This window comes from Nesoenas mayeri, assembly GCF_963082525.1.
Source record: "Nesoenas mayeri genome assembly, chromosome: 9".
Taxonomy (NCBI): domain Eukaryota; kingdom Metazoa; phylum Chordata; class Aves; order Columbiformes; family Columbidae; genus Nesoenas; species Nesoenas mayeri.
This window is the reverse complement of record NC_137557.1, coordinates 6,000,586-6,006,495: the sequence shown is the minus strand read 5'-3', so window position 1 is coordinate 6,006,495 and position 5,910 is coordinate 6,000,586. Positions and strand designations below refer to the sequence as shown.

Here is a 5,910-nt window from a genome sequence, read left to right as displayed (position 1 = left end):
AAACCCACCTGGTCATTCAATTAGCAAAATGAATTTAATGAAGGTCCCCAGTGTTTCAAATCAAGAAATTCCCTGAGAAAGCATAAAATGATGCACTCAAATCCAGGCTTTGTTCATCACCTGGGTTGGCTACTGGACCAGAGTGACCTGGTCCTGCACACAATACCAGAGCATCCCTCACAATGCTCTCCGCTGCCTTCCTCTCCCACACAGCTGGCTCTTGCAATCACAGCCCGCCAAGCTCCGTGGTGGGAGGGAGGAAGCTCTCCTTGCCTCCAGCCCTGGCAAAACATCCCCAGGAGGTGAGCCTAGAGATGTTTCCAGGCCCTATCTTGCTTGTCCCTCAACGCTTGTAAGGAGAGTCCCCCGGGCATGGAGCAGAAGCTGGTGAACCCCTCACAGACGGGCACTGCTGTGTCCCAAGGTAGAGCGTTTGCTCCCTTACATAGCTCTGTGTTCTGCCTTCAAGGGAAATCTCTCTTTCTACTCAGGACTGAGATTTGAGGAAGAAAAAGGATCCTCCTGGTGACTGGCTGCCACATCTTCAAGGCTCTTTTGTAAAACTTTGGTGCTGCCTCTTTTCCTCCCTACATTACTTCTTGTATTTGCCAAGGTTTGTGATTCTTCCCAGAAGCTGCTCTGCTCCCCATACCAACCCCTTCCCCAAAAGGTGCAATGTGGGGGGACATCGCTGAGCAGAAGCTGAGGTGCACTGCAGCCAGCAGAGAGAGCCAAAGAGCACAGATTGTCCTATTTATGGTCTACATCTGTAAGACCAGATGCTTAGGATGAGTGTCTTCTGTGCCAGGGGCATTTTCCCCCGAACTATGTGCCTGCTTTTCATTTCTAAAGGCCTTTTCTCATGTCAGTGTTGCCAATTTTTAATGGATTAGAAGATAAATAACGTGAAAGTAAGTGAACTTTTCTATCTAGGGTTAAATGCAGTGGGGTTTGTTCTAATGGCAACCTGTAAGAAATCGCTTCCATGCAAATCTTCTTCCCTTAGAATTTTTTTGTTGTTTTTTTTCAGCATCCAAAACAATTCCTTATTCACTCAGGCATTCTGAAACTTCACAGCTTAAGCATCATCGGCAAAGGCAGAGGGAGGAAAGGCTACATCCAGTTAAAGGCTCAGGGGACCAGATGGCCCATGGTGGTGGCACTTTGGCACAATGTGTGGCAGCCACTGTTTCCCAGACCGCATCTTCCATAGCTTGAATAAACTGCCTCCAGGGGGCTGGAGGTGATATTACCTGTCCTGATGTCTTCTCCTCCCAATTGCAAGAAGTGGTCCTGGACCTGGGGGTCTCAGACCCTGCTGTGGGAAGAACGGTAGCTTCTTGTGGCAATAAGACATCACCACACCAGTGTGGATCCCCACGGGCTGTCCTCCCAGCACAGTTGGAGTCACACCAACCTCACAATGGCTGGTGCTCTCCAGGGCTGTTCCATGGGTTCCATACGCTCTGCCAAGGGGGACTCAAAGCTGCTGCCCTAACATCTCCATTCCCCTTCACACGACCTAGTAGCAGAAACACCCAGTAATACTCTCTCACTCCTGGTCTGAGGTCCTTGGAAGGAAACCCCATCATCCTTGGAAGGACAGAGGCCAACAGCAAACAGGAAAATTGGTCTCAAGTAACATGTTTGAACCAGAGCTCTCAGCAGAAGAGTGTGGGGAAAAGGCAGTGGCTGTTCTCCCTGAAACCTGCATACAGAATTTTGAAAGCGACGATTGGAAAGAGAGGCTTTCCAGTATGGATACCCTTCAGAAAACTGTTGGGGAGATGAAGAGAAGTGAAATACCATGCCAAGCCCTGGTGAGACTGCTGTCACAAAGACGCAAGGAAACAAAGCTCCAGGTGATGCAGAAGAAACTTCACACCATCACCTTGCTAGCCCAGAAAGGGAACTTCTCCAGAACATCTGCCCAAATTGTCCTGGAAAGCGTGGTAGAAATGGTGGGAGATGTGTTATGCAGCAACAGTGCTCAAGGAGCCCTGACAGCTATAGCGGAGGCATGTTCATTGCCTTGGACCGCAAAGACAGCCATGTTGTTGGCCTTCTCACAGAATAACTGCAGGATCCATTCCAAGATCTTGGACTGGCTGTCAAATGCAATTTTGGAGTTTGGCTTTGCAGGGATGGAGGCCAAGGCACTGGTCAATACCCTGAAGATTGCTCTTGCTTCTGTTCACTCAGGTGTGCAGAGATCAGCCATCACTTTGCTGGGGGTTATTTACCTGTACATGGGAGACTCACTGAGAGCACTGATTGAGAGTGAAGAGCTGCCGCTTCTTCCCCAGATAGATGCTGAGCTGGAGAAGTTGCGTGGACAGGTCCCACCAATTTCCAGTCGTGCCAACTCCAAGCCACACCTAAATGACAGGGCCCAGGAGGACCCAGGGGATCACAGAAGGACTGAAGCCATAGACATTGGTGACAGGATCACACCAGAGCTGGTGTCAAAGCTGCAAGAGAAGAACTGGATGATCCAGAGGGAGGGCCTGGAAGAGGTTGCAGGCATCCTTCAGGATGCCAGATTGATCCAGCCAAACATAGGAGAGCTCCCAAGAGCCCTGAGGGCTTGTCTCTGCAACCCAAACCCCACTCTGGTACAGATGGCTCTGAGGGTCCTCCAGCAGCTGTCCACAGCCATGGGTTCAAACATCAAACAGCATATGAAGGACTTGGGCTTTCCCCTCATTGCTCTGTTTAGGGAAAGCAAAAGCAGCACGAGAGCTGCTGCCCTGGCTGCCGTGAATGCCTGGGCTGCACAGATCAACATACTGGAGTGGCTGGAAGGGCAGGACATTTCAGAAGGTCCAGGTGAAGGAGTGCCTTCACAGAAGCAAGTGCTGGTGCAGTGGCTGGCTGAACAGCTGCCAACCCTCAAGTCAGCTCCCTTGGACCTGCTTCGGTGTGTGCCTCACCTCTACTCTTCCCTGCAAGACAGCAACAGGGACGTGCAGACAGCCTCGCAGGCAGCCCTGCCTTTCTTCATAATGCACCTTGGCTTTGAGAAGATGATTGAGGCCACCAGTCAGCTGAAGGCAGCTGCAAAGGACCACGTACTTGCGATACTAGAGAATGCCAATGACAGTCCAGCAGCCCAGTCCACTGCTTCTGCTAGGTCACTTTCCAGACATGCTAGAGTCACCACCACAACTGGTTTCCCCTCATTTCTAACCACACCACCTGTAGCAACAGCCTTGTCTTCACAAGCATCAGCTAAAGGGCCAGCACGCAAAAACAGAGGAGAGGCTAAGGAGGGTCCCAAGGCACCCAAGGCAAGAGAAACAATACTGATGGACACAGGTGCAGTCAAGGGAAAAGCACGAATGAATTTGACTCCGAAGGATGGGGTCAGCAAACTGGGACCTATCTTCATAATTGTTCCCAAGGGGAAAGAGCAGAGAATGAGGGATGAGAAAGGCAGCAAGGTGCTGCAGTGGAACTTCACTGCTCCCAGTGATAGGTATGTCAAGCAGCTGAAAGATCAGATGAGCAGCTGTGTGTCCAGCAGTTTCCAGGCAGAAATGTTCCACTCCAGCTTCACACACCACATCAAAGCCTTGACCATCATGGCCAAGCACTTAGAGACAGAAAAGGAAGGAGTTATCAGCTGCCTGGACCTGATCCTGAAGTGGCTCACCCTACGTTTCTTTGACACCAACACATGGGTGCTTATCAAGAGCCTAGATTACCTCAATCTGCTGCTAACCTTGCTGATCCAAGAAAAGTACCAGCTGATGGACAATGAGGCGTTTTCCTTACTCCCATACCTGGTCCTGAAGATGGGGGAGCCGAGGCAAACTGTTCTTAAATTGGTGCATGCCACTCTGAAGAGGATTTGCCTGGTGTACCCAGCTAGGAAGGTGTTTGGCTTCCTCATGGAAGGTATTAAGTCCAATAATACTAAGCAGCAGGAAGGCTGCCTGGTGGAGATGGGTTATCTCCTTGAAACGTATGGCCTGGGTGTCTGTGGGCCAAGCCCTAGCAAAGCCTTGAAGAGGATAGCTGCCTTCCTTAGAGACCAAGACAGTGCTGTTCATCATGCTGCTCTAAACATTATGGTCACAGCTTGCAAAACTCATGGGGAAGCCCTGTTCAAAATGATTGGGCATCTTCCTGAAGAACATATGAGGATGCTGGGACAAATTGCTAAACAGCAACCTAGTAGATCAATAATTTCTTCAGCAAAACATTACAGTGAGAAACCTCAGCATGGTTCAAATGCAAGATCTGAAGCCACCTGTCAGCATGCAGGAGATGCACCCTCTAAGCTAGATTCCACCTGCTCTGAAAGAGGGAATTTCAATTCAGTGAATGGGGCTCCGCAAACATTGCCTCCACCTGTAGGTGAGCAAGTGAGCAGGCTGGTCTCCAGAAAATATAGTCTCTTTAGACTGAAGGATATCATTCAGTTGGAAACGATCCCTGAATTCCAAACCCTGCCTATCTCCACAGACACTGATGACACATGTCACAACATCACCTCCACCATTAATTCCCTTATTTGTCGCATTAGCAGTGGCGATACTGAAACCAGCATCCAGGCAATGAAAGAAACTGAGGAGATCCTGAGGCAGAAGAGCAAAGTAGGAGCCATGTCTGGGCACATTAATGAGTTCCTTGTAGCCAGCTTTCAATCACTCAAGTTTATCAACCAGCAAAAGGAAGCAGATAAGAAATGGCAGAAGGAACAACTCATTCTGCAATGTAAATGTGTTATCCAGGTCTGTAACTGTGTCTTCCAGGAGATAAAACTGGCTCAGGAGGTCTCAGTGGAAGTGCTCAAGGATATAATGGACAATCTCTTTACCTTAATGCTAGACTTCCTGGACGGAGACCTAGAGGAAGACCAGAAGCTCATACAGTCCATTAATGTCCTCACAAAGAGGGTGTTGGAAAAATCTGACCAGACAAGGATTTTTCGTGCCTTGCTGAAACTGCTCCAAGACAGCCTGATGGGTGAGGGCAGCCCAGAGAAGTTTTCTGGCCTGCTGGCTAAGTGCCTGTGGAGGGCCACATGGCTTCTCCCAGCCACCATCAGAACCATCAACCTGGATGAAATCCTGCTGGATGCCCACATGCTCATGAAGGGTCTCTCCAAGGAAAAACTGAAGCAGAGCACAAACAAACACACACTTTGGCCACTGAAAACTCTGCTGCACAACCTGTGCAAGCTGAAAGGAGCGAGTATCCTGAACCACCTCACCCTGATTGAGGATGCAGCTGGCTCCGAGGTGGAAGCTTACCTCCGAAAGACAGTCAGTCCTACTGCCAAGTATGGAGCAAAGGAAACAGCTGTAGGAGCAGGGGAGGAGGATCCCTGGGCAGTTTGCAGGGTTGCAAAGGACAAAGCAGGTGATGTTTTAAAGAGCATCTTCTAGAAAATGTGTGGGAGGGTCTAGAGGAGTTAAATTAATATAAGAAAAAATGGCCCAGGTGAAAGTTGGAGTCTTTTCTAGAAAACCTCTGCCCCTTCTTGCAGAGCTATTTGAAGCAAAGCCTGGCCATCATCTGCACAGAACAGGACACCAGAGAACGTCTTCCTCCTCTCTTGGGGATGTAACCTGAGGGGGAAGCATCTCCCTTTAGATCAACAGGGATCCCTGGAGGGCCTATAAAGGGGAAGGCTGTTACACCATCCCACCACCTGGAAAACCTGCCATTCACCCGCAGCAGCAACAGTGTCTTGAGAGTGAGACAGTTTTCTGCAAGTCGGCTCCCCTCGAAGGGCACTAATGTCATGCTTCTCCCTCCTTTCCAGGGCTGTACAACAATGATGTCCCTGGGAGCATGGAGAACCACCACCAAATATAGCATCGGGACCTCACAACTAGCCAGCCCTCCACCACACATGCATCAAGGGGCAGATGGGTGAACCACAAACCAATAAAGAAA

The 5,910-nt window shown here is 49.7% G+C and overlaps 1 pseudogene across 1 annotated transcript; it reads left to right on the top strand.

Annotated features, from left to right (window-relative positions):
* The first annotated feature begins 1,643 nt into the window (after positions 1–1,643).
* On the top strand, positions 1,644–5,578 carry LOC308043540 (cytoskeleton-associated protein 5-like; annotated as a pseudogene). Its single transcript has 2 exons — positions 1,644–3,967; positions 4,532–5,578. The product of its transcript is annotated as a cytoskeleton-associated protein 5-like (transcript).
* Positions 5,579–5,910: the final 332 nt, after the last annotated feature.